The 23,105-nt window shown below is 51.3% G+C and overlaps 39 non-coding genes across 39 annotated transcripts; all 39 read left to right on the forward strand.

Annotated features, from left to right (window-relative positions):
- Positions 1-222: 222 nt before the first annotated feature.
- On the forward strand, positions 223-341 carry LOC122977188. The gene has a single exon (XR_006401435.1). It is a non-coding gene; the product is annotated as a 5S ribosomal RNA (ribosomal RNA).
- Positions 342-550: 209 nt separating this feature from the next.
- On the forward strand, positions 551-669 carry LOC122977704. The gene has a single exon (XR_006401923.1). It is a non-coding gene; the product is annotated as a 5S ribosomal RNA (ribosomal RNA).
- A 224-nt stretch (positions 670-893) lies between these two features.
- LOC122977200 lies at positions 894-1,012 on the forward strand. The gene has a single exon (XR_006401446.1). It is a non-coding gene; the product is annotated as a 5S ribosomal RNA (ribosomal RNA).
- Positions 1,013-1,221: 209 nt separating this feature from the next.
- Positions 1,222-1,340, forward strand: LOC122977212. The gene has a single exon (XR_006401458.1). It is a non-coding gene; the product is annotated as a 5S ribosomal RNA (ribosomal RNA).
- A 209-nt stretch (positions 1,341-1,549) lies between these two features.
- On the forward strand, positions 1,550-1,668 carry LOC122977706. Its single transcript, XR_006401925.1, has one exon. It is a non-coding gene; the product is annotated as a 5S ribosomal RNA (ribosomal RNA).
- A 224-nt stretch (positions 1,669-1,892) lies between these two features.
- On the forward strand, positions 1,893-2,011 carry LOC122977224. Its single transcript, XR_006401469.1, has one exon. It is a non-coding gene; the product is annotated as a 5S ribosomal RNA (ribosomal RNA).
- A 209-nt stretch (positions 2,012-2,220) lies between these two features.
- On the forward strand, positions 2,221-2,339 carry LOC122977707. The gene has a single exon (XR_006401926.1). It is a non-coding gene; the product is annotated as a 5S ribosomal RNA (ribosomal RNA).
- A 224-nt stretch (positions 2,340-2,563) lies between these two features.
- Positions 2,564-2,682, forward strand: LOC122977236. Its single transcript, XR_006401480.1, has one exon. It is a non-coding gene; the product is annotated as a 5S ribosomal RNA (ribosomal RNA).
- A 209-nt stretch (positions 2,683-2,891) lies between these two features.
- LOC122977708 lies at positions 2,892-3,010 on the forward strand. Its single transcript, XR_006401927.1, has one exon. It is a non-coding gene; the product is annotated as a 5S ribosomal RNA (ribosomal RNA).
- A 209-nt stretch (positions 3,011-3,219) lies between these two features.
- Positions 3,220-3,338, forward strand: LOC122977709. Its single transcript, XR_006401928.1, has one exon. It is a non-coding gene; the product is annotated as a 5S ribosomal RNA (ribosomal RNA).
- A 224-nt stretch (positions 3,339-3,562) lies between these two features.
- LOC122977922 lies at positions 3,563-3,681 on the forward strand. The gene has a single exon (XR_006402136.1). It is a non-coding gene; the product is annotated as a 5S ribosomal RNA (ribosomal RNA).
- A 209-nt stretch (positions 3,682-3,890) lies between these two features.
- Positions 3,891-4,009, forward strand: LOC122977710. The gene has a single exon (XR_006401929.1). It is a non-coding gene; the product is annotated as a 5S ribosomal RNA (ribosomal RNA).
- A 224-nt stretch (positions 4,010-4,233) lies between these two features.
- Positions 4,234-4,352, forward strand: LOC122977711. The gene has a single exon (XR_006401930.1). It is a non-coding gene; the product is annotated as a 5S ribosomal RNA (ribosomal RNA).
- A 209-nt stretch (positions 4,353-4,561) lies between these two features.
- On the forward strand, positions 4,562-4,680 carry LOC122977712. Its single transcript, XR_006401931.1, has one exon. It is a non-coding gene; the product is annotated as a 5S ribosomal RNA (ribosomal RNA).
- Positions 4,681-4,904: 224 nt separating this feature from the next.
- LOC122977713 lies at positions 4,905-5,023 on the forward strand. The gene has a single exon (XR_006401932.1). It is a non-coding gene; the product is annotated as a 5S ribosomal RNA (ribosomal RNA).
- A 209-nt stretch (positions 5,024-5,232) lies between these two features.
- On the forward strand, positions 5,233-5,351 carry LOC122977248. The gene has a single exon (XR_006401491.1). It is a non-coding gene; the product is annotated as a 5S ribosomal RNA (ribosomal RNA).
- Positions 5,352-5,560: 209 nt separating this feature from the next.
- Positions 5,561-5,679, forward strand: LOC122977714. The gene has a single exon (XR_006401933.1). It is a non-coding gene; the product is annotated as a 5S ribosomal RNA (ribosomal RNA).
- Positions 5,680-5,903: 224 nt separating this feature from the next.
- Positions 5,904-6,022, forward strand: LOC122977259. The gene has a single exon (XR_006401502.1). It is a non-coding gene; the product is annotated as a 5S ribosomal RNA (ribosomal RNA).
- Positions 6,023-6,231: 209 nt separating this feature from the next.
- On the forward strand, positions 6,232-6,350 carry LOC122977271. Its single transcript, XR_006401513.1, has one exon. It is a non-coding gene; the product is annotated as a 5S ribosomal RNA (ribosomal RNA).
- Positions 6,351-6,559: 209 nt separating this feature from the next.
- LOC122977715 lies at positions 6,560-6,678 on the forward strand. The gene has a single exon (XR_006401934.1). It is a non-coding gene; the product is annotated as a 5S ribosomal RNA (ribosomal RNA).
- Positions 6,679-6,902: 224 nt separating this feature from the next.
- Positions 6,903-7,021, forward strand: LOC122977717. Its single transcript, XR_006401936.1, has one exon. It is a non-coding gene; the product is annotated as a 5S ribosomal RNA (ribosomal RNA).
- Positions 7,022-7,230: 209 nt separating this feature from the next.
- LOC122977718 lies at positions 7,231-7,349 on the forward strand. Its single transcript, XR_006401937.1, has one exon. It is a non-coding gene; the product is annotated as a 5S ribosomal RNA (ribosomal RNA).
- A 224-nt stretch (positions 7,350-7,573) lies between these two features.
- On the forward strand, positions 7,574-7,692 carry LOC122977283. Its single transcript, XR_006401524.1, has one exon. It is a non-coding gene; the product is annotated as a 5S ribosomal RNA (ribosomal RNA).
- A 209-nt stretch (positions 7,693-7,901) lies between these two features.
- On the forward strand, positions 7,902-8,020 carry LOC122977719. The gene has a single exon (XR_006401938.1). It is a non-coding gene; the product is annotated as a 5S ribosomal RNA (ribosomal RNA).
- A 209-nt stretch (positions 8,021-8,229) lies between these two features.
- LOC122977720 lies at positions 8,230-8,348 on the forward strand. The gene has a single exon (XR_006401939.1). It is a non-coding gene; the product is annotated as a 5S ribosomal RNA (ribosomal RNA).
- A 224-nt stretch (positions 8,349-8,572) lies between these two features.
- LOC122977923 lies at positions 8,573-8,691 on the forward strand. The gene has a single exon (XR_006402137.1). It is a non-coding gene; the product is annotated as a 5S ribosomal RNA (ribosomal RNA).
- A 209-nt stretch (positions 8,692-8,900) lies between these two features.
- On the forward strand, positions 8,901-9,019 carry LOC122978078. The gene has a single exon (XR_006402287.1). It is a non-coding gene; the product is annotated as a 5S ribosomal RNA (ribosomal RNA).
- Positions 9,020-9,243: 224 nt separating this feature from the next.
- On the forward strand, positions 9,244-9,362 carry LOC122977721. The gene has a single exon (XR_006401940.1). It is a non-coding gene; the product is annotated as a 5S ribosomal RNA (ribosomal RNA).
- A 209-nt stretch (positions 9,363-9,571) lies between these two features.
- On the forward strand, positions 9,572-9,690 carry LOC122977722. Its single transcript, XR_006401941.1, has one exon. It is a non-coding gene; the product is annotated as a 5S ribosomal RNA (ribosomal RNA).
- A 224-nt stretch (positions 9,691-9,914) lies between these two features.
- LOC122977723 lies at positions 9,915-10,033 on the forward strand. Its single transcript, XR_006401942.1, has one exon. It is a non-coding gene; the product is annotated as a 5S ribosomal RNA (ribosomal RNA).
- A 209-nt stretch (positions 10,034-10,242) lies between these two features.
- On the forward strand, positions 10,243-10,361 carry LOC122977725. The gene has a single exon (XR_006401943.1). It is a non-coding gene; the product is annotated as a 5S ribosomal RNA (ribosomal RNA).
- A 209-nt stretch (positions 10,362-10,570) lies between these two features.
- LOC122977726 lies at positions 10,571-10,689 on the forward strand. The gene has a single exon (XR_006401944.1). It is a non-coding gene; the product is annotated as a 5S ribosomal RNA (ribosomal RNA).
- A 224-nt stretch (positions 10,690-10,913) lies between these two features.
- Positions 10,914-11,032, forward strand: LOC122977727. Its single transcript, XR_006401945.1, has one exon. It is a non-coding gene; the product is annotated as a 5S ribosomal RNA (ribosomal RNA).
- A 209-nt stretch (positions 11,033-11,241) lies between these two features.
- On the forward strand, positions 11,242-11,360 carry LOC122977729. The gene has a single exon (XR_006401947.1). It is a non-coding gene; the product is annotated as a 5S ribosomal RNA (ribosomal RNA).
- Positions 11,361-11,584: 224 nt separating this feature from the next.
- Positions 11,585-11,703, forward strand: LOC122977730. Its single transcript, XR_006401948.1, has one exon. It is a non-coding gene; the product is annotated as a 5S ribosomal RNA (ribosomal RNA).
- A 209-nt stretch (positions 11,704-11,912) lies between these two features.
- LOC122977731 lies at positions 11,913-12,031 on the forward strand. The gene has a single exon (XR_006401949.1). It is a non-coding gene; the product is annotated as a 5S ribosomal RNA (ribosomal RNA).
- A 209-nt stretch (positions 12,032-12,240) lies between these two features.
- LOC122977732 lies at positions 12,241-12,359 on the forward strand. The gene has a single exon (XR_006401950.1). It is a non-coding gene; the product is annotated as a 5S ribosomal RNA (ribosomal RNA).
- Positions 12,360-12,568: 209 nt separating this feature from the next.
- On the forward strand, positions 12,569-12,687 carry LOC122977733. Its single transcript, XR_006401951.1, has one exon. It is a non-coding gene; the product is annotated as a 5S ribosomal RNA (ribosomal RNA).
- Positions 12,688-12,911: 224 nt separating this feature from the next.
- On the forward strand, positions 12,912-13,030 carry LOC122977734. Its single transcript, XR_006401952.1, has one exon. It is a non-coding gene; the product is annotated as a 5S ribosomal RNA (ribosomal RNA).
- The last annotated feature ends 10,075 nt before the right edge of the window (positions 13,031-23,105 follow it).

The raw sequence follows: 23,105 nt of genomic DNA on the forward strand, positions 1-23,105 counted from the left end.
TTCACTTTTCTCCACAAGCGCCCGTCCGCCGCGCTTAACGTAGGGATCCTCTCTCTTGTTTTCCTCCGTGTCTGTGCAGAACTGTGCGCGGGAGTCCCACTCTCTGGTGTTTCTCCGAGGGAGGAACGGATGGGAACGCTCCCGGCGCAGCTGCCGCCTGGGCCTTGGAGGCGCGTCTGACGAGCGCCACCCCTAAGAGGCCCATGCGTGGTACCTTGGACAGCTTACGGCCATACCACCCTGAACACGCCCGATCTCGTCTGATCTCGGAAGCCAAGCAGGGTCGGGCCTGGTTAGTACTTGGACGGGAGACCACCTGGGAATACCAGGTGCTGTAAGCTTTTTCACTTTTCTCCACAAGCGCCCGTCCGCCGCGCTCTCTCTTGTTTTCCTCCGTGTCTGTGCAGAACTGTGCGCGGGAGTCCCACTCTCTGGTGTTTCTCCGAGGGAGGAACGGATGGGAACGCTCCCGGCGCAGCTGCCGCCTGGGCCTTGGAGGCGCGTCTGACGAGCGCCACCCCTAAGAGGCCCATGCGTGGTACCTTGGACAGCTTACGGCCATACCACCCTGAACACGCCCGATCTCGTCTGATCTCGGAAGCCAAGCAGGGTCGGGCCTGGTTAGTACTTGGACGGGAGACCGCCTGGGAATACCAGGTGCTGTAAGCTTTTTCACTTTTCTCCACAAGCGCCCGTCCGCCGCGCTTAACGTAGGGATCCTCTCTCTTGTTTTCCTCCGTGTCTGTGCAGAACTGTGCGCGGGAGTCCCACTCTCTGGTGTTTCTCCGAGGGAGGAACGGATGGGAACGCTCCCGGCGCAGCTGCCGCCTGGGCCTTGGAGGCGCGTCTGACGAGCGCCACCCCTAAGAGGCCCATGCGTGGTACCTTGGACAGCTTACGGCCATACCACCCTGAACACGCCCGATCTCGTCTGATCTCGGAAGCCAAGCAGGGTCGGGCCTGGTTAGTACTTGGACGGGAGACCACCTGGGAATACCAGGTGCTGTAAGCTTTTTCACTTTTCTCCACAAGCGCCCGTCCGCCGCGCTCTCTCTTGTTTTCCTCCGTGTCTGTGCAGAACTGTGCGCGGGAGTCCCACTCTCTGGTGTTTCTCCGAGGGAGGAACGGATGGGAACGCTCCCGGCGCAGCTGCCGCCTGGGCCTTGGAGGCGCGTCTGACGAGCGCCACCCCTAAGAGGCCCATGCGTGGTACCTTGGACAGCTTACGGCCATACCACCCTGAACACGCCCGATCTCGTCTGATCTCGGAAGCCAAGCAGGGTCGGGCCTGGTTAGTACTTGGACGGGAGACCACCTGGGAATACCAGGTGCTGTAAGCTTTTTCACTTTTCTCCACAAGCGCCCGTCCGCCGCGCTCTCTCTTGTTTTCCTCCGTGTCTGTGCAGAACTGTGCGCGGGAGTCCCACTCTCTGGTGTTTCTCCGAGGGAGGAACGGATGGGAACGCTCCCGGCGCAGCTGCCGCCTGGGCCTTGGAGGCGCGTCTGACGAGCGCCACCCCTAAGAGGCCCATGCGTGGTACCTTGGACAGCTTACGGCCATACCACCCTGAACACGCCCGATCTCGTCTGATCTCGGAAGCCAAGCAGGGTCGGGCCTGGTTAGTACTTGGACGGGAGACCGCCTGGGAATACCAGGTGCTGTAAGCTTTTTCACTTTTCTCCACAAGCGCCCGTCCGCCGCGCTTAACGTAGGGATCCTCTCTCTTGTTTTCCTCCGTGTCTGTGCAGAACTGTGCGCGGGAGTCCCACTCTCTGGTGTTTCTCCGAGGGAGGAACGGATGGGAACGCTCCCGGCGCAGCTGCCGCCTGGGCCTTGGAGGCGCGTCTGACGAGCGCCACCCCTAAGAGGCCCATGCGTGGTACCTTGGACAGCTTACGGCCATACCACCCTGAACACGCCCGATCTCGTCTGATCTCGGAAGCCAAGCAGGGTCGGGCCTGGTTAGTACTTGGACGGGAGACCACCTGGGAATACCAGGTGCTGTAAGCTTTTTCACTTTTCTCCACAAGCGCCCGTCCGCCGCGCTCTCTCTTGTTTTCCTCCGTGTCTGTGCAGAACTGTGCGCGGGAGTCCCACTCTCTGGTGTTTCTCCGAGGGAGGAACGGATGGGAACGCTCCCGGCGCAGCTGCCGCCTGGGCCTTGGAGGCGCGTCTGACGAGCGCCACCCCTAAGAGGCCCATGCGTGGTACCTTGGACAGCTTACGGCCATACCACCCTGAACACGCCCGATCTCGTCTGATCTCGGAAGCCAAGCAGGGTCGGGCCTGGTTAGTACTTGGACGGGAGACCGCCTGGGAATACCAGGTGCTGTAAGCTTTTTCACTTTTCTCCACAAGCGCCCGTCCGCCGCGCTTAACGTAGGGATCCTCTCTCTTGTTTTCCTCCGTGTCTGTGCAGAACTGTGCGCGGGAGTCCCACTCTCTGGTGTTTCTCCGAGGGAGGAACGGATGGGAACGCTCCCGGCGCAGCTGCCGCCTGGGCCTTGGAGGCGCGTCTGACGAGCGCCACCCCTAAGAGGCCCATGCGTGGTACCTTGGACAGCTTACGGCCATACCACCCTGAACACGCCCGATCTCGTCTGATCTCGGAAGCCAAGCAGGGTCGGGCCTGGTTAGTACTTGGACGGGAGACCACCTGGGAATACCAGGTGCTGTAAGCTTTTTCACTTTTCTCCACAAGCGCCCGTCCGCCGCGCTCTCTCTTGTTTTCCTCCGTGTCTGTGCAGAACTGTGCGCGGGAGTCCCACTCTCTGGTGTTTCTCCGAGGGAGGAACGGATGGGAACGCTCCCGGCGCAGCTGCCGCCTGGGCCTTGGAGGCGCGTCTGACGAGCGCCACCCCTAAGAGGCCCATGCGTGGTACCTTGGACAGCTTACGGCCATACCACCCTGAACACGCCCGATCTCGTCTGATCTCGGAAGCCAAGCAGGGTCGGGCCTGGTTAGTACTTGGACGGGAGACCGCCTGGGAATACCAGGTGCTGTAAGCTTTTTTACTTTTCTCCACAAGCGCCCGTCCGCCGCGCTCTCTCTTGTTTTCCTCCGTGTCTGTGCAGAACTGTGCGCGGGAGTCCCACTCTCTGGTGTTTCTCCGAGGGAGGAACGGATGGGAACGCTCCCGGCGCAGCTGCCGCCTGGGCCTCGGAGGCGCGTCTGACGAGCGCCACCCCTAAGAGGCCCATGCGTGGTACCTTGGACAGCTTACGGCCATACCACCCTGAACACGCCCGATCTCGTCTGATCTCGGAAGCCAAGCAGGGTCGGGCCTGGTTAGTACTTGGACGGGAGACCGCCTGGGAATACCAGGTGCTGTAAGCTTTTTCACTTTTCTCCACAAGCGCCCGTCCGCCGCGCTTAACGTAGGGATCCTCTCTCTTGTTTTCCTCCGTGTCTGTGCAGAACTGTGCGCGGGAGTCCCACTCTCTGGTGTTTCTCCGAGGGAGGAACGGATGGGAACGCTCCCGGCGCAGCTGCCGCCTGGGCCTTGGAGGCGCGTCTGACGAGCGCCACCCCTAAGAGGCCCATGCGTGGTACCTTGGACAGCTTACGGCCATACCACCCTGAACACGCCCGATCTCGTCTGATCTTGGAAGCCAAGCAGGGTCGGGCCTGGTTAGTACTTGGAAGGGAGACCGCCTGGGAATACCAGGTGCTGTAAGCTTTTTCACTTTTCTCCACAAGCACCCGTCCGCCGCGCTCTCTCTTGTTTTCCTCCGTGTCTGTGCAGAACTGTGCGCGGGAGTCCCACTCTCTGGTGTTTCTCCGAGGGAGGAACGGATGGGAAAGCTCCCGGCGCAGCTGCCGCCTGGGCCTTGGAGGCGCGTCTGACGAGCGCCACCCCTAAGAGGCCCATGCGTGGTACACTGGACAGCTTACGGCCATACCACCCTGAACACGCCCGATCTCGTCTGATCTCGGAAGCCAAGCAGGGTCGGGCCTGGTTAGTACTTGGACGGGAGACCGCCTGGGAATACCAGGTGCTGTAAGCTTTTTCACTTTTCTCCACAAGCGCCCGTCCGCCGCGCTTAACGTAGGGATCCTCTCTCTTGTTTTCCTCCGTGTCTGTGCAGAACTGTGCGCGGGAGTCCCACTCTCTGGTGTTTCTCCGAGGGAGGAATGGATGGGAACGCTCCCGGCGCAGCTGCCGCCTGGGCCTTGGAGGCGCGTCTGACGAGCGCCACCCCTAAGAGGCCCATGCGTGGTACCTTGGACAGCTTACGGCCATACCACCCTGAACACGCCCGATCTCGTCTGATCTCGGAAGCCAAGCAGGGTCGGGCCTGGTTAGTACTTGGACGGGAGACCGCCTGGGAATACCAGGTGCTGTAAGCTTTTTCACTTTTCTCCACAAGCGCCCGTCCGCCGCGCTCTCTCTTGTTTTCCTCCGTGTCTGTGCAGAACTGTGCGCGGGAGTCCCACTCTCTGGTGTTTCTCCGAGGGAGGAACGGATGGGAACGCTCCCGGCGCAGCTGCCGCCTGGGCCTTGGAGGCGCGTCTGACGAGCACCACCCCTAAGAGGCCCATGCGTGGTACCTTGGACAGCTTACGGCCATACCACCCTGAACACGCCCGATCTCGTCTGATCTCGGAAGCCAAGCAGGGTCGGGCCTGGTTAGTACTTGGACGGGAGACCGCCTGGGAATACCAGGTGCTGTAAGCTTTTTCACTTTTCTCCACAAGCGCCCGTCCGCCGCGCTTAACGTAGGGATCCTCTCTCTTGTTTTCCTCCGTGTCTGTGCAGAACTGTGCGCGGGAGTCCCACTCTCTGGTGTTTCTCCGAGGGAGGAACGGATGGGAACGCTCCCGGCGCAGCTGCCGCCTGGGCCTTGGAGGCGCGTCTGACGAGCGCCACCCCTAAGAGGCCCATGCGTGGTACCTTGGACAGCTTACGGCCATACCACCCTGAACACGCCCGATCTCGTCTGATCTCGGAAGCCAAGCAGGGTCGGGCCTGGTTAGTACTTGGACGGGAGACCGCCTGGGAATACCAGGTGCTGTAAGCTTTTTCACTTTTCTCCACAAGCGCCCGTCCGCCGCGCTCTCTCTTGTTTTCCTCCGTGTCTGTGCAGAACTGTGCGCGGGAGTCCCACTCTCTGGTGTTTCTCCGAGGGAGGAACGGATGGGAACGCTCCCGGCGCAGCTGCCGCCTGGGCCTTGGAGGCGCGTCTGACGAGCGCCACCCCTAAGAGGCCCATGCGTGGTACCTTGGACAGCTTACGGCCATACCACCCTGAACACGCCCGATCTCGTCTGATCTCGGAAGCCAAGCAGGGTCGGGCCTGGTTAGTACTTGGACGGGAGACCACCTGGGAATACCAGGTGCTGTAAGCTTTTTCACTTTTCTCCACAAGCGCCCGTCCGCCGCGCTCTCTCTTGTTTTCCTCCGTGTCTGTGCAGAACTGTGCGCGGGAGTCCCACTCTCTGGTGTTTCTCCGAGGGAGGAACGGATGGGAACGCTCCCGGCGCAGCTGCCGCCTGGGCCTTGGAGGCGCGTCTGACGAGCGCCACCCCTAAGAGGCCCATGCGTGGTACCTTGGACAGCTTACGGCCATACCACCCTGAACACGCCCGATCTCGTCTGATCTCGGAAGCCAAGCAGGGTCGGGCCTGGTTAGTACTTGGACGGGAGACCGCCTGGGAATACCAGGTGCTGTAAGCTTTTTCACTTTTCTCCACAAGCGCCCGTCCGCCGCGCTTAACGTAGGGATCCTCTCTCTTGTTTTCCTCCGTGTCTGTGCAGAACTGTGCGCGGGAGTCCCACTCTCTGGTGTTTCTCCGAGGGAGGAACGGATGGGAACGCTCCCGGCGCAGCTGCCGCCTGGGCCTTGGAGGCGCGTCTGACGAGCGCCACCCCTAAGAGGCCCATGCGTGGTACCTTGGACAGCTTACGGCCATACCACCCTGAACACGCCCGATCTCGTCTGATCTCGGAAGCCAAGCAGGGTCGGGCCTGGTTAGTACTTGGACGGGAGACCACCTGGGAATACCAGGTGCTGTAAGCTTTTTCACTTTTCTCCACAAGCGCCCGTCCGCCGCGCTCTCTCTTGTTTTCCTCCGTGTCTGTGCAGAACTGTGCGCGGGAGTCCCACTCTCTGGTGTTTCTCCGAGGGAGGAACGGATGGGAACGCTCCCGGCGCAGCTGCCGCCTGGGCCTTGGAGGCGCGTCTGACGAGCGCCACCCCTAAGAGGCCCATGCGTGGTACCTTGGACAGCTTACGGCCATACCACCCTGAACACGCCCGATCTCGTCTGATCTCGGAAGCCAAGCAGGGTCGGGCCTGGTTAGTACTTGGACGGGAGACCACCTGGGAATACCAGGTGCTGTAAGCTTTTTCACTTTTCTCCACAAGCGCCCGTCCGCCGCGCTCTCTCTTGTTTTCCTCCGTGTCTGTGCAGAACTGTGCGCGGGAGTCCCACTCTCTGGTGTTTCTCCGAGGGAGGAACGGATGGGAACGCTCCCGGCGCAGCTGCCGCCTGGGCCTTGGAGGCGCGTCTGACGAGCGCCACCCCTAAGAGGCCCATGCGTGGTACCTTGGACAGCTTACGGCCATACCACCCTGAACACGCCCGATCTCGTCTGATCTCGGAAGCCAAGCAGGGTCGGGCCTGGTTAGTACTTGGACGGGAGACCGCCTGGGAATACCAGGTGCTGTAAGCTTTTTCACTTTTCTCCACAAGCGCCCGTCCGCCGCGCTTAACGTAGGGATCCTCTCTCTTGTTTTCCTCCGTGTCTGTGCAGAACTGTGCGCGGGAGTCCCACTCTCTGGTGTTTCTCCGAGGGAGGAACGGATGGGAACGCTCCCGGCGCAGCTGCCGCCTGGGCCTTGGAGGCGCGTCTGACGAGCGCCACCCCTAAGAGGCCCATGCGTGGTACCTTGGACAGCTTACGGCCATACCACCCTGAACACGCCCGATCTCGTCTGATCTCGGAAGCCAAGCAGGGTCGGGCCTGGTTAGTACTTGGACGGGAGACCGCCTGGGAATACCAGGTGCTGTAAGCTTTTTCACTTTTCTCCACAAGCGCCCGTCCGCCGCGCTCTCTCTTGTTTTCCTCCGTGTCTGTGCAGAACTGTGCGCGGGAGTCCCACTCTCTGGTGTTTCTCCGAGGGAGGAACGGATGGGAACGCTCCCGGCGCAGCTGCCGCCTGGGCCTTGGAGGCGCGTCTGACGAGCGCCACCCCTAAGAGGCCCATGCGTGGTACCTTGGACAGCTTACGGCCATACCACCCTGAACACGCCCGATCTCGTCTGATCTCGGAAGCCAAGCAGGGTCGGGCCTGGTTAGTACTTGGACGGGAGACCGCCTGGGAATACCAGGTGCTGTAAGCTTTTTCACTTTTCTCCACAAGCGCCCGTCCGCCGCGCTTAACGTAGGGATCCTCTCTCTTGTTTTCCTCCGTGTCTGTGCAGAACTGTGCGCGGGAGTCCCACTCTCTGGTGTTTCTCCGAGGGAGGAACGGATGGGAACGCTCCCGGCGCAGCTGCCGCCTGGGCCTTGGAGGCGCGTCTGACGAGCGCCACCCCTAAGAGGCCCATGCGTGGTACCTTGGACAGCTTACGGCCATACCACCCTGAACACGCCCGATCTCGTCTGATCTCGGAAGCCAAGCAGGGTCGGGCCTGGTTAGTACTTGGACGGGAGACCACCTGGGAATACCAGGTGCTGTAAGCTTTTTCACTTTTCTCCACAAGCGCCCGTCCGCCGCGCTCTCTCTTGTTTTCCTCCGTGTCTGTGCAGAACTGTGCGCGGGAGTCCCACTCTCTGGTGTTTCTCCGAGGGAGGAACGGATGGGAACGCTCCCGGCGCAGCTGCCGCCTGGGCCTTGGAGGCGCGTCTGACGAGCGCCACCCCTAAGAGGCCCATGCGTGGTACCTTGGACAGCTTACGGCCATACCACCCTGAACACGCCCGATCTCGTCTGATCTCGGAAGCCAAGCAGGGTCGGGCCTGGTTAGTACTTGGACGGGAGACCGCCTGGGAATACCAGGTGCTGTAAGCTTTTTTACTTTTCTCCACAAGCGCCCGTCCGCCGCGCTCTCTCTTGTTTTCCTCCGTGTCTGTGCAGAACTGTGCGCGGGAGTCCCACTCTCTGGTGTTTCTCCGAGGGAGGAACGGATGGGAACGCTCCCGGCGCAGCTGCCGCCTGGGCCTCGGAGGCGCGTCTGACGAGCGCCACCCCTAAGAGGCCCATGCGTGGTACCTTGGACAGCTTACGGCCATACCACCCTGAACACGCCCGATCTCGTCTGATCTCGGAAGCCAAGCAGGGTCGGGCCTGGTTAGTACTTGGACGGGAGACCGCCTGGGAATACCAGGTGCTGTAAGCTTTTTCACTTTTCTCCACAAGCGCCCGTCCGCCGCGCTTAACGTAGGGATCCTCTCTCTTGTTTTCCTCCGTGTCTGTGCAGAACTGTGCGCGGGAGTCCCACTCTCTGGTGTTTCTCCGAGGGAGGAACGGATGGGAACGCTCCCGGCGCAGCTGCCGCCTGGGCCTTGGAGGCACGTCTGACGAGCGCCACCCCTAAGAGGCCCATGCGTGGTACCTTGGACAGCTTACGGCCATACCACCCTGAACACGCCCGATCTCGTCTGATCTTGGAAGCCAAGCAGGGTCGGGCCTGGTTAGTACTTGGAAGGGAGACCGCCTGGGAATACCAGGTGCTGTAAGCTTTTTCACTTTTCTCCACAAGCACCCGTCCGCCGCGCTCTCTCTTGTTTTCCTCCGTGTCTGTGCAGAACTGTGCGCGGGAGTCCCACTCTCTGGTGTTTCTCCGAGGGAGGAACGGATGGGAAAGCTCCCGGCGCAGCTGCCGCCTGGGCCTTGGAGGCGCGTCTGACGAGCGCCACCCCTAAGAGGCCCATGCGTGGTACATTGGACAGCTTACGGCCATACCACCCTGAACACGCCCGATCTCGTCTGATCTCGGAAGCCAAGCAGGGTCGGGCCTGGTTAGTACTTGGACGGGAGACCGCCTGGGACTACCAGGTGCTGTAAGCTTTTTCACTTTTCTCCACAAGCGCCCGTCCGCCGCGCTTAACGTAGGGATCCTCTCTCTTGTTTTCCTCCGTGTCTGTGCAGAACTGTGCGCGGGAGTCCCACTCTCTGGTGTTTCTCCGAGGGAGGAATGGATGGGAACGCTCCCGGCGCAGCTGCCGCCTGGGCCTTGGAGGCGCGTCTGACGAGCGCCACCCCTAAGAGGCCCATGCGTGGTACCTTGGACAGCTTACGGCCATACCACCCTGAACACGCCCGATCTCGTCTGATCTCGGAAGCCAAGCAGGGTCGGGCCTGGTTAGTACTTGGACGGGAGACCGCCTGGGAATACCAGGTGCTGTAAGCTTTTTCACTTTTCTCCACAAGCGCCCGTCCGCCGCGCTCTCTCTTGTTTTCCTCCGTGTCTGTGCAGAACTGTGCGCGGGAGTCCCACTCTCTGGTGTTTCTCCGAGGGAGGAACGGATGGGAACGCTCCCGGCGCAGCTGCCGCCTGGGCCTTGGAGGCGCGTCTGACGAGCGCCACCCCTAAGAGGCCCATGCGTGGTACCTTGGACAGCTTACGGCCATACCACCCTGAACACGCCCGATCTCGTCTGATCTCGGAAGCCAAGCAGGGTCGGGCCTGGTTAGTACTTGGACGGGAGACCGCCTGGGAATACCAGGTGCTGTAAGCTTTTTCACTTTTCTCCACAAGCGCCCGTCCGCCGCGCTTAACGTAGGGATCCTCTCTCTTGTTTTCCTCCGTGTCTGTGCAGAACTGTGCGCGGGAGTCCCACTCTCTGGTGTTTCTCCGAGGGAGGAACGGATGGGAACGCTCCCGGCGCAGCTGCCGCCTGGGCCTTGGAGGCGCGTCTGACGAGCGCCACCCCTAAGAGGCCCATGCGTGGTACCTTGGACAGCTTACGGCCATACCACCCTGAACACGCCCGATCTCGTCTGATCTCGGAAGCCAAGCAGGGTCGGGCCTGGTTAGTACTTGGACGGGAGACCGCCTGGGAATACCAGGTGCTGTAAGCTTTTTCACTTTTCTCCACAAGCGCCCGTCCGCCGCGCTCTCTCTTGTTTTCCTCCGTGTCTGTGCAGAACTGTGCGCGGGAGTCCCACTCTCTGGTGTTTCTCCGAGGGAGGAACGGATGGGAACGCTCCCGGCGCAGCTGCCGCCTGGGCCTTGGAGGCGCGTCTGACGAGCGCCACCCCTAAGAGGCCCATGCGTGGTACCTTGGACAGCTTACGGCCATACCACCCTGAACACGCCCGATCTCGTCTGATCTCGGAAGCCAAGCAGGGTCGGGCCTGGTTAGTACTTGGACGGGAGACCGCCTGGGAATACCAGGTGCTGTAAGCTTTTTCACTTTTCTCCACAAGCGCCCGTCCGCCGCGCTCTCTCTTGTTTTCCTCCGTGTCTGTGCAGAACTGTGCGCGGGAGTCCCACTCTCTGGTGTTTCTCCGAGGGAGGAACGGATGGGAACGCTCCCGGCGCAGCTGCCGCCTGGGCCTTGGAGGCGCGTCTGACGAGCGCCACCCCTAAGAGGCCCATGCGTGGTACCTTGGACAGCTTACGGCCATACCACCCTGAACACGCCCGATCTCGTCTGATCTCGGAAGCCAAGCAGGGTCGGGCCTGGTTAGTACTTGGACGGGAGACCGCCTGGGAATACCAGGTGCTGTAAGCTTTTTCACTTTTCTCCACAAGCGCCCGTCCGCCGCGCTTAACGTAGGGATCCTCTCTCTTGTTTTCCTCCGTGTCTGTGCAGAACTGTGCGCGGGAGTCCCACTCTCTGGTGTTTCTCCGAGGGAGGAACGGATGGGAACGCTCCCGGCGCAGCTGCCGCCTGGGCCTTGGAGGCGCGTCTGACGAGCGCCACCCCTAAGAGGCCCATGCGTGGTACCTTGGACAGCTTACGGCCATACCACCCTGAACACGCCCGATCTCGTCTGATCTCGGAAGCCAAGCAGGGTCGGGCCTGGTTAGTACTTGGACGGGAGACCGCCTGGGAATACCAGGTGCTGTAAGCTTTTTCACTTTTCTCCACAAGCGCCCGTCCGCCGCGCTCTCTCTTGTTTTCCTCCGTGTCTGTGCAGAACTGTGCGCGGGAGTCCCACTCTCTGGTGTTTCTCCGAGGGAGGAACGGATGGGAACGCTCCCGGCGCAGCTGCCGCCTGGGCCTTGGAGGCGCGTCTGACGAGCGCCACCCCTAAGAGGCCCATGCGTGGTACCTTGGACAGCTTACGGCCATACCACCCTGAACACGCCCGATCTCGTCTGATCTCGGAAGCCAAGCAGGGTCGGGCCTGGTTAGTACTTGGACGGGAGACCGCCTGGGAATACCAGGTGCTGTAAGCTTTTTCACTTTTCTCCACAAGCGCCCGTCCGCCGCGCTTAACGTAGGGATCCTCTCTCTTGATTTCCTCCGTGTCTGTGCAGAACTGTGCGCGGGAGTCCCACTCTCTGGTGTTTCTCCGAGGGAGGAACGGATGGGAACGCTCCCGGCGCAGCTGCCGCCTGGGCCTTGGAGGCGCGTCTGACGAGCGCCACCCCTAAGAGGCCCATGCGTGGTACCTTGGACAGCTTACGGCCATACCACCCTGAACACGCCCGATCTCGTCTGATCTCGGAAGCCAAGCAGGGTCGGGCCTGGTTAGTACTTGGACGGGAGACCGCCTGGGAATACCAGGTGCTGTAAGCTTTTTCACTTTTCTCCACAAGCGCCCGTCCGCCGCGCTCTCTCTTGTTTTCCTCCGTGTCTGTGCAGAACTGTGCGCGGGAGTCCCACTCTCTGGTGTTTCTCCGAGGGAGGAACGGATGGGAACGCTCCCGGCGCAGCTGCCGCCTGGGCCTTGGAGGCGCGTCTGACGAGCGCCACCCCTAAGAGGCCCATGCGTGGTACCTTGGACAGCTTACGGCCATACCACCCTGAACACGCCCGATCTCGTCTGATCTCGGAAGCCAAGCAGGGTCGGGCCTGGTTAGTACTTGGACGGGAGACCGCCTGGGAATACCAGGTGCTGTAAGCTTTTTCACTTTTCTCCACAAGCGCCCGTCCGCCGCGCTCTCTCTTGTTTTCCTCCGTGTCTGTGCAGAACTGTGCGCGGGAGTCCCACTCTCTGGTGTTTCTCCGAGGGAGGAACGGATGGGAACGCTCCCGGCGCAGCTGCCGCCTGGGCCTTGGAGGCGCGTCTGACGAGCGCCACCCCTAAGAGGCCCATGCGTGGTACCTTGGCCAGCTTACGGCCATACCACCCTGAACACGCCCGATCTCGTCTGATCTCGGAAGCCAAGCAGGGTCGGGCCTGGTTAGTACTTGGACGGGAGACCGCCTGGGAATACCAGGTGCTGTAAGCTTTTTCACTTTTCTCCACAAGCGCCCGTCCGCCGCGCTCTCTCTTGTTTTCCTCCGTGTCTGTGCAGAACTGTGCGCGGGAGTCCCACTCTCTGGTGTTTCTCCGAGGGAGGAACGGATGGGAACGCTCCCGGCGCAGCTGCCGCCTGGGCCTTGGAGGCGCGTCTGACGAGCGCCACCCCTAAGAGGCCCATGCGTGGTACCTTGGACAGCTTACGGCCATACCACCCTGAACACGCCCGATCTCGTCTGATCTCGGAAGCCAAGCAGGGTCGGGCCTGGTTAGTACTTGGACGGGAGACCGCCTGGGAATACCAGGTGCTGTAAGCTTTTTCACTTTTCTCCACAAGCGCCCGTCCGCCGCGCTTAACGTAGGGATCCTCTCTCTTGTTTTCCTCCGTGTCTGTGCAGAACTGTGCGCGGGAGTCCCACTCTCTGGTGTTTCTCCGAGGGAGGAACGGATGGGAACGCTCCCGGCGCAGCTGCCGCCTGGGCCTTGGAGGCGCGTCTGACGAGCGCCACCCCTAAGAGGCCCATGCGTGGTACCTTGGACAGCTTACGGCCATACCACCCTGAACACGCCCGATCTCGTCTGATCTCGGAAGCCAAGCAGGGTCGGGCCTGGTTAGTACTTGGACGGGAGACCGCCTGGGAATACCAGGTGCTGTAAGCTTTTTCACTTTTCTCCACAAGCGCCCGTCCGCCGCGCTTAACGTAGGGATCCTCTCTCTTGTTTTCCTCCGTGTCTGTGCAGAACTGTGCGCGGGAGTCCCACTCTCTGGTGTTTCTCTGAGGGAGGAACGGATCGGAACGCTCCCGGCGCAGCTGCCGCCTGGGCCTTGAAGGCGCGTCTGTGTTAAAAACAATTAACATCATCTACTTTTTTCCATTTGGTAACTTTTTAAAACCAATATCTTGATTAAAGACAGAAACGCTCTGACAAACATTCGTTCAATCCTTAGTCTCTCGTTGAGCTTTTTCCAAGTCAGCCACATTTCTGAAGGTTGAACAGTCCCAATGAAAACACTAAAATATTCTCTGGTTGTGAAGCTCACTCTGTCAGACATCTTTGTTGAAGTTTAAGGGTTGTGGGTTCAATCTCATCACCCTCACTGCATTTTTTCAAATCAGACACACTCCTGAAGATTGAAGATCCAAACAGCTCTGGCTTGAACCTTAAACCCTATGGGTAGCATATTTTAACAAAGTGAGCCACAAGGGTCAAACCTTTACCAAGGGTTAAACCTTTACTAAGGGTTAAACCTTTACCAAGGGTTTTACATCTTACATACAGCTGCTAACTTTAAAAATTCATTGTTCAAGTCGGGATTGAACCCACAACTTTAAAACTTCAGTGATGCTGTCAAACACAGTGAGCTAAAGCTTTGCATTGCTGATTGGCTTTGAGTTGAACCCACAACCTCAACAAAGTCAGAAAGTCACCACAAGGTTGGGAAACACCCCACTCCACGTTCAACTGCTTCAGTGCAGACCACTGGTTGAACCACCAGGACCAGTTTGTCCGTAACACCGGGGAGCCAGGCTGTGAGGTAGCTTGCTTAATGAGGCTACACTGCTGTCTGCTGTACACCACCTGTCCCTCCCCCAGCACCACCAGACAGGCCCCAGGTGTCACTGTGCACATAACCTTTTAAATTGGAGTCTGATACACAGTTTATTGTGGGCTACAAACCATACAATGCTGGATTTTTTATATAAATTTGTTCTGTAAGCACTGACATTCTTGCACATAATACATTGGAATAATTACTCAAAGTATAAAATAAGATCTAACTCAAAATTATTACCAGTATATCTATATTAATTAATGGATTTGGCTGTCTGTACTCTTTATTCTCTTTATTATTCAGCTGTGGAGACTCACAGAATAAGCAACCAGTCAGAAGACAACAGACTGTGTGCTTTTAAACTGTGGGTTTAACAAAGAGTTGGAGATTTATTTTATTTTTTCATTGTCATGCAAAAGATTTAAATGCTCTCACAAAAACACCTTTTTGGGCATCTGATCCAGTTACTTGAACTGTTTGCTAACATTTTAACTTTGTTGAAGCTGTGGGTTCAATCCAGCTACACCACTGAGGACTGAAAACATCACATGAAAACATTGTGTCAGTGTGAATCCGTAGCTCACTGTGTTGAACAGAAACACTGAAGTTTTAAAGTTGTTAAAAGTTTTAAGGTTGTGGGTTCAAGCTAGAGACAGCAGTGTGGCCTCACTAAAGCAAGCCACCTCACAGCCTGGCTGCCCGGTGTTACGGACAAACTGGTCCTGGTGGTTCAGCCAGTGGTTGGCACTGAAGCAGTTTTACATGGAGTGGGGTGTTTCCCACCCTTGTGCTGACTCTCTGACTTTGTTGAGGTTGTGGGTTCAACTCAAAGCCAATCAGCAATGCAAAGCTTTAGCTCACTGTGTTTGACAGCATCACTGAACTTTTAAAGTTGTGGGTTCAATCCCGACTTTAGCGATGACTTCTTAAAGTTAGCAGCTGTATGTAAGATTGAAAACCCTTGGTAAAGGTTTGACCCTTAAGGCTCACTGTGTTAAATTGCTACTCAAACGTTTTAAGATTCAAGCCAGAGCTGCTTGGAGATTTTTTAAAGCCAAAATCTTGACTCATGGCTGTCTTGGTCCAGTAGCTCAGTCTGTTTGGTAGCTGTTTAAAGGCTTTGAAGTTGTGGATTCAATCTTCAATCAGTCAGACACAAGATAAACCACTGAAGAATAAAAACAATTAACATCATCTACTTGTTTCCATTTGGTAACTTTTTAAAACCAATATCTTGATTAAAGACAGAAACGCTCTGACAAACATTCGTTCAATCCTCAGTCTCTCGTTGAGCTTTTTCCAAGTCAGCCACATTTCTGAAGGTTGAACAGTCCCAATGAAAACTCTAAAACATTCTCTGGTTGTGAAGCTCACTCTGTCAGACATCTTTGTTGAAGTTTAAGGGTTGTGGGTTCAATCCCAACACCCTCATTGCATTTTCTCAAATCAGACACACTCCTGAAGATTGAAGATCCAAACAGCTCTGGCTTGAACCTTAAACCCTATGGGTAGCATATTTTAACAAAGTGAGCCACAAGGGTCAAACCTTTACCAAGGGTTAAACCTTTACTAAGGGTTAAACCTTTACCAAGGGTTTTACATCTTACATACAGCTGCTAACTTTTAAAATTTATTGCTCAAGTTGGGATTGAACCCACAACTTTAAAAGTTCAATGTTGCTGTCAAACACAGTGAGCTAAAGCTTTGCACTGCAGATTGGCTCAGGGTTGAACCCACAACTTCAACAAAGTCAGAAAGTCACCACAAGGTTGGGAAACACCCCACTCCACGTAAAACTGCTTCAGTGCAGACCACTGGCTGAACCACCGGGACCAGTTTGTCCGTAACACCGGGCAGCCAGGCTGAGAGGTTGCTTGTTTCATTGAGGCCGCACCCCTGTCTCCTGCTCGTTTATGGACTCTACAGGTGCAACTGTTTGTGTTCTCCACCAAAACATTTTAATTGATTTAGTGACACACTGATAGTCTCACAGTGTCAAAATCACCCTCTTCCAAGGATCATATTGTTAACTCTGCCAGGGTCACAAAAGTAACATCAATGCACATTTTCCTTGGGTGGGTCAGTGGTTCTGCTAGCCGAGTGGTTACAGAAAAGGGCTGATGACCGCAAGGTATTAACCGTTCAGCAAAATTGAGAAACCATATTGGAGAGCAATAAGAGCAATAACAAGGAACCATTTAAAAGCAAGTGCATTAAAATGGATTTCCACCTGTGCTTTACAAGAACAGAGTGTCTTAATTATACTTTCTTTGGCATGATGCATATGACATTAATTGATTTAGGATTTTCGGTTGATGGGATGGTACCTTGACTGGCTGAGTGGTTACGGAAGAGGGCTGGCATTCACAAGGTTGCTGGTTCAATCCCCAACTCAGCTAGAGGAACCTGCACAAGGCAGGTGTGACCTCACACAAGCTCTATTCCCTCCATGTACAAATAACTTATTTTCATGAAACCTTAAGTGTATCATCAGGGGTGCAAGGACAAACTGTGTAAGAGATAAACACCTATGTGTCTAACCACAGGGATAGCTCAGTGGGATGAGTGACAGGTAATATACACCTGAGCACATGGTTGTTGGTTCAATCCCTGCTCAGGGATAAAGATCTTCTTGGTTGCTCTGCCTGTAATGTTTGTCTACAAAGTATTGATATTGGCTCCAACCAAATACAGAGTACGTATATCTAAGTATAAGAGTGCATATAAAGTATAAGAGTACATATATAAGTATCACGGCAGTCTACAACAGTATGTAGACACCGAGTGTCATTTGAGAATTTTGCATTTTACCCTGATAGGCAGGCGGTGGCTTTGTGTATTAATAATGACAGAACATAATAAGCAACAAACATGCGATGAGCAAGAGACTTCCAACATTTATTAAAAACTTGTTCGCAACTTCATTCATCAGTAAAACTCCAGGTGGACGGGACTTCCTGTTTCATAACCCTCTGCATACAGACCTGCGGAACATCGGGGGAGGACAAGGCCCCCCCCCTTACCCACCTACGTGGGACACAGTTTTTTTGCTCCAGTTACTGGTGAAGGAGAGGGATCGAACCAGCCACCTCACGTCCGCAGACGTATCTGAGATCTGTGTTGACGAAGCCGTCACTCCACCAGGTCCCCTTTGCACTCAGACCTCTACTCTGAGCGCTTTTAAACCTCTCCTCTGAGTGGTGATGTTCAAAAGTCACTGACAGAGTCGGGATCGAACCCACAACCTCAAAACAACAACATAGCTGTTCAACACAGTGAGCCACAAGACCAGATCGTATGTAACAGTCTTCATCAGAGGATTTCAATCTACTGCAGTGAGGCTGACTTTAAAAAAGTCAGTGAAAGTCAGGATTGAACCAACAACCTCAAAACTTCCATGTCGACATTCAACACAGTGAGCTACATGATTAAATGGCTTTCAACAAGTGCTTTTCACATGAGCTTATTAATCTGTAGCAGTAGACTTAAAAACGTTGATGAACAGGGTCAGAGTTGAACCCATAACCTCAAAACTTCAAGAGACTGTCTAACACAGTGAGCCACAAGATGAGATGGAATCCGATAGTGTTCATTTAAGGTTTTTAATCTCCAGCAGTGTGTCTGATTTTAAAGCCAATGTTGTAGATTGCTGTGATACTTATATATATACTCTAACACTTATATTATGTACTTTTTTACTTTATATGCAGTCTTATACATATGTACTCTGTGTTTGTTTGAAGCCAATATCAGTGCTCTGTAAGCACACATTAAAGACAAAGCAACCACAAACATATTTATCCCTAGCAGGGATTGAACAAACAATCCTGTGCTCAGGTATTTATCACCTGTTACTCATCTTACTGAGACATATTTCAGGTCATCCACATGGAGGTTTATCTCAGCCACACCTTAGCTTCACCTCCTGCACACTTTATGTTCACTTAACATTTCAGGAAAAAAATGTGTTACAGGTGAAAGAGCATCACTTGTGTGTTATCTGCCACATTGATGCATATCTGGCAGAGTCAGGAATTGAACCAACAACCTTGTGATCTGGAACCCTTTTCTGTAACCACTAGGCCAATCAGAAACACAGTCAGTTTGACACTGTGATAAATCAAGTAAAATGTTTTAGTAGAGACTTTGGTACTTGTCTTAGAATAACTGATCAACTGTTGCATCCATAAAGAAGCACTGTTTTACCTGGAGGAAGGGAAGGAGCTTCATTATTCTTCATATAAATCCCTAAATGTTGAACTTGAACTTGACCCCCTTTTCATGGTTGTGAGGTCAGAAAAGGTCAAATTACAGATTAAAACAGTAACAAGAGGATTATGTTGTATGATCAGTAGTAGCTACTGAAACTGGAAATATAACATTTGAGAGAATATCAGATTAAACTAGTGTCGTAAAACTATTAGAAAGAACGACAAGACACAAATATTTATCTCAGGTTTCATTTGTTTATTGATTGACAAACTAACAGCAATGTTAATGTTGGATTCTCTACAAGTGTATAGAAAGGTGGTATGTTATTGTTTTTCACTTCTCTTTGCAAACTGCAGAGGGCGCTGCTGAGCTTTTTTCACACAGTTACACTAATTAAAGCCTGATCATGTTGTTTGAAAGTGATATTTGATCATCCTGATGTTCCTTTTTTCCTTCTATACACTTGTAGAGAATGCCCCCTAATCCAACATTAACACTAAAAACACAAACACAAACACAAAGCATGTGTTGGTAAAATGTGCAGGCATTATAAAAGAATGAAATGTAAATAATGAATGTGTATTATTCCTGTAAAGATGCAACTTTCTATAAAACTATTAACATTTATTCTATTTTTCTTGTTCTCTTGTTACTTTCTTGTTTCTCAAATATTTCTGAACATGAATACTTTCTCATAGTATCATGTGCCTAATTAGCTACATTTTTCATCAAGCAGTGACTTTGTTGCTTCCTCTTGGTTCGGCATTAGATTTATTTATTTTCTTTTTTATCCATGTAGGTCTAACAACTGTGATACAAACACAGCAGACTATGATGGCAATTCTGTGTGACTTTAAACCCTACCAAGTATTTTGTAATTTCTTATTGTTTTACACCAATTTATTGTTGCACCCATCCATATTCTTACAAAATGTAAATAGATTCTGGTTTTCTTCTTTTAAACTATTTACTGCTGCTTATTTTGTTTTTATTTTTTGTCATAAAAAACCTAGCAATGGCAGAGATCCAAATCCAAGATAGCCTTTGTAATTTTTTTGGTGAAAGGAAACCACATTAAACTTGAACTGCTCAAATTTTTTATAATGCCATGAGAAACTTCACTCAGTTATAGAATATGATTTATTTCAGCAATCTGTTTCAAAGTTGGACAAGCTGCAGGCAAAGCACCAAACTTCATTATACAGACTGAAATGAGGAAAAGGGTGTTTCATAACTAAGTTGTTTTCATGTCTAACTGGTGAGGATCATAAATGTGTAGCTGGTTGGTTGTGGTCAGCACAAATGTTGACAACATAGAGAAAACTGTTTCTGAGAAGGCCTTAACCTGTTTATCTTAGTCACATTTCTAATAAATACCAATGGTGCTTTTTTTTTGTCTTAGATTGCTGTATATGAAAATTGTCACCAGCAAAAAGCATTCATCTGTTGCACTTCAAATGTAGAAAACAAGAGTAAATCAGCAGGATTCAATATTTCTTCCCAAAACTTCCACTTTGGGTTAGAGTTAAAAATACACAGGAATCCTCCACGATGCTTTCAATTTCAGCAGAAAAATTGACTTCTGTGAAAGTACAGACTACTGTAACATCTCTCTCTTACCTTTTGGAAAGACTCCCAAAACCAAACCAGTTTTATTTACGGCATTGTGAGTCATCCTTGCAGGAAGTGGCAAAGTTTGTCGAATAAACTGCTTATTTTATGAAAACCTGCTTTGTTCTAAAAATACAATATAAACAGTGTGTTACGTTGAAAGTGTCCCCTGAAGAAAAGAAACAATCTGCTTAACAGAAGCCAGTCAGGAGGAACAACAACATCACATCAGGTAAAGGCACTTTAACAGTTCAAAGTTCAAGTTAACAGACAACAGGTGAGCAGACCAGTGGAGAAGTCTGAGGCTACCTGGTGGTCAGGTGATGAATGGCAGAGAATGGAAGGTTCAATGTCAATGCAAGAGGTCTGGAGAAGTAAGAAGGAGGCTGGAGGCTGAGACAGAGACAGAAAGGACTAAATGAGCAGGACTGAGACAGTAGTTGTGACACACAAACACATCTAACACCAAGTTAAGAGGAAGAGACAAAGACACTGCTTGATGAAAAATGTAGCTGTAATGAGACACCTGACATTATGAGAAAGTATTCATGTTCAGAAATATTTACAACAAAAGACAAATACAAAGTAGAAAAGATTGTTTTATAGAAAAACTGCATTTTTACAGGAATATTACACATTCATTGTTTACATTCAGTGTGATTTAATTTTTAACATAATTCATTTTATACAAAAAATAATCTAAAAAGAAAGGAAGCAGTAAACAGTGCAAGGGACAAAACCAAAAGTTATAACCATTTTACTTTAAAAAATTGATGAGCGAATAAAGTGGTGTAAAACAATATATCAGAATTATATTATAGATGTTGCAAAATACTTGGTAAAGTTTTAAGTCCCAACAAACAGCAAGAAAGAAGAGAAACTGGTTGTATTCAACATGTCAGAGACATTAAAGTAGTTCCTCTCTGAGTCAAAGGTAACATTCAGTGATTTGTTTCATCTTAAAAAGTTTAAAATGTTATAAAAAAAGAAATGGTAAAAAAATGAGTACAAAAACATCAAAATCTCTGTATACATTAATCTTTTTGATCTGGAGATACAAGATGAGAGATTCATCTTGTTCAGGACACTTTTTGATTCTGTTACAATGTCTGAACATTTTACCAACACATGCTTTGATGCAGCTTTGTTCAAGTTTGACTGACTTCGTATTGAAACTACAGTCTTGTAGGTTATTTGTCATTAAATAGACTTCTTGCTATGCGTTGAGATGATGGTTCTGGTTTCTCCCCTTTTTGATTTTTCTTCTGAGATGTCCGTTTCCTGATCTCCTGGTTCTCCTTCTCCATTAAAGGTGTTTTGCACCTTCAGATTAAAAACAAGACATGAGTCAATTTCCATTCACATTATTACAATACATCATACATATTTATATCACTGAATTACTCGGACAGTTAACAGTTATGTGGATAAACAGGCTGACTATGAGTACACAATGGACCATGAAGAGTAAAGTGCATCAGAATCAGCTTTGTGTATAAATAAGATATAGAGACAGAAAGGAACTTAAATGTCAAAATAGAGAGAAGACAGATTAAATCATTTTCTGAAAAAGCAATTAATAATAAATATGTACAAGTGAATAATTATGAAATTATCTTACTCATAATTGTCTTTGATTGGTTTGGTAAATAGACGTCTTGCTTTGTGTTGTGATGGTGGTTCTGGTTTCTCCCCTTGTGGATTTTTCTCCTGAGGTGTTCGTCTCCTGGTCTGCTGGTTCACCAGATTCATTAAAGGTGTTTTGCACCTTCAGATAAAAACAAGACATGAGCCAACTCACATTATAACAATACATCATACATATTTCTATCACTGAATGACTCTGACAGTTAACAGTTATGTGGATAAACAGGCTGACTATGAGTACACAATGGACCATGAAGACTAAAGTGCACCAGAATCAGCTTCATGTATAAATAACACATTAGTTAGAGAGATATAGAGACAGAAAGGAACTTAAATACCAAAACAGAGAGAAGACAGATTAAATCATTTCTGAAAAAGCAATTAATAATAAATATGTACAAGTGAATAATTATGAAATTATCTTACTCATAATTGTCTTTGATTAATTTGGTAAATAGACGTCTTGCTTTGTGTTGTGATGATGGTTCTGGTTTCTCCCCTTTTGGACTTTTCCACTGAGGTGTTCGTCTCCTGATCTGCTCGTTCTCCTCCTTCATTAAAGATGTTTTGCACCTTCAGATAAAAATAAGACATGACCCAATGTCCATTCACATTATTACAATACGTCATACATATTTCTATCACTGAATGACTCTGACAGTTAACAGTTATGTGGATAAACAGGCTGACTGTGAGTACACAATGGACCATGAAGAGTAAAGTGCATCAGAATCAGCTTCACGTATGAATAACACATTAGTTAGAGAGATATAGAGACAGAAAGGAACTTAAATGACAAAATAGAGAGAAGACAGATTAAATCATTTTCTGAAAAAGCAATTAAAAATAAATATGTACAAGTGAATAATTATGAAATTGTCTTACTCATCAGGGTCTTTGATTGGTTTTTGTGGCGTCTTGCTCTCAGCATCCCTGTGTGACAGACTGAAGGATTTAAGAACATTTATATATTATTTACAGTGGTATATTTACTCAAGCAAAGTTTTGAGGTACTTGTACTTTACTTTATTTCCATTTGATTTGATAATCAACTTGCAGGTGTGCGTCAAAAGTTTTTAAGGCACTTCACGCCTCCGCTTTGGATCAGGTGGTTCTTCACCTCCACGTCGTGCCTTAAAACCATTAAACGCACACCTACAAGTTCATTATCCTGCTTATGGTCATTTGCCAACAATATAAAATAAAAGCATTCACCAATAAACGGTTTTAACACACACCTGCCGGCCAATCAGAAAAGAGTATTCACCCAGACTATGGTATAACAGGATCCTGATTATGGACACCTCGAAAGACATTATCCCGCTTATACCACGGTCACTTGCCAAAGGAAAAAAATTAAGACCATTAATTTATATTCTTATGCATTTTGCGATCAAAATCTAAAGTTTTTCACAAGCCATAACTCAGTTTCTCTGGTAACACCTGAGGGTTTGACTAATATCTGGAACAATCATTATCCCATGAGGTTCTTATGCAATGCAAACATGGTTCACTACTCCAGTAAACAGAAAGAACCTTAGATACAATTTGGCAACGGAAGATATTTTTAGATATTCAGATTCTTTATCATTTACTTTATTTCTAATGTTGAGGTGCCAGTATGCCTTGTTAAATAATTCTCCCGCTGTTAACTCCTTGTGCCGTTTCTCACGTTTCTTTTCAGTTTCTCTTTCTTCAGCTGTATCACAG

This window comes from Thunnus albacares, chromosome 24 (genome assembly GCF_914725855.1).
Source record: "Thunnus albacares chromosome 24, fThuAlb1.1, whole genome shotgun sequence".
Classification (NCBI taxonomy): domain Eukaryota; kingdom Metazoa; phylum Chordata; class Actinopteri; order Scombriformes; family Scombridae; genus Thunnus; species Thunnus albacares.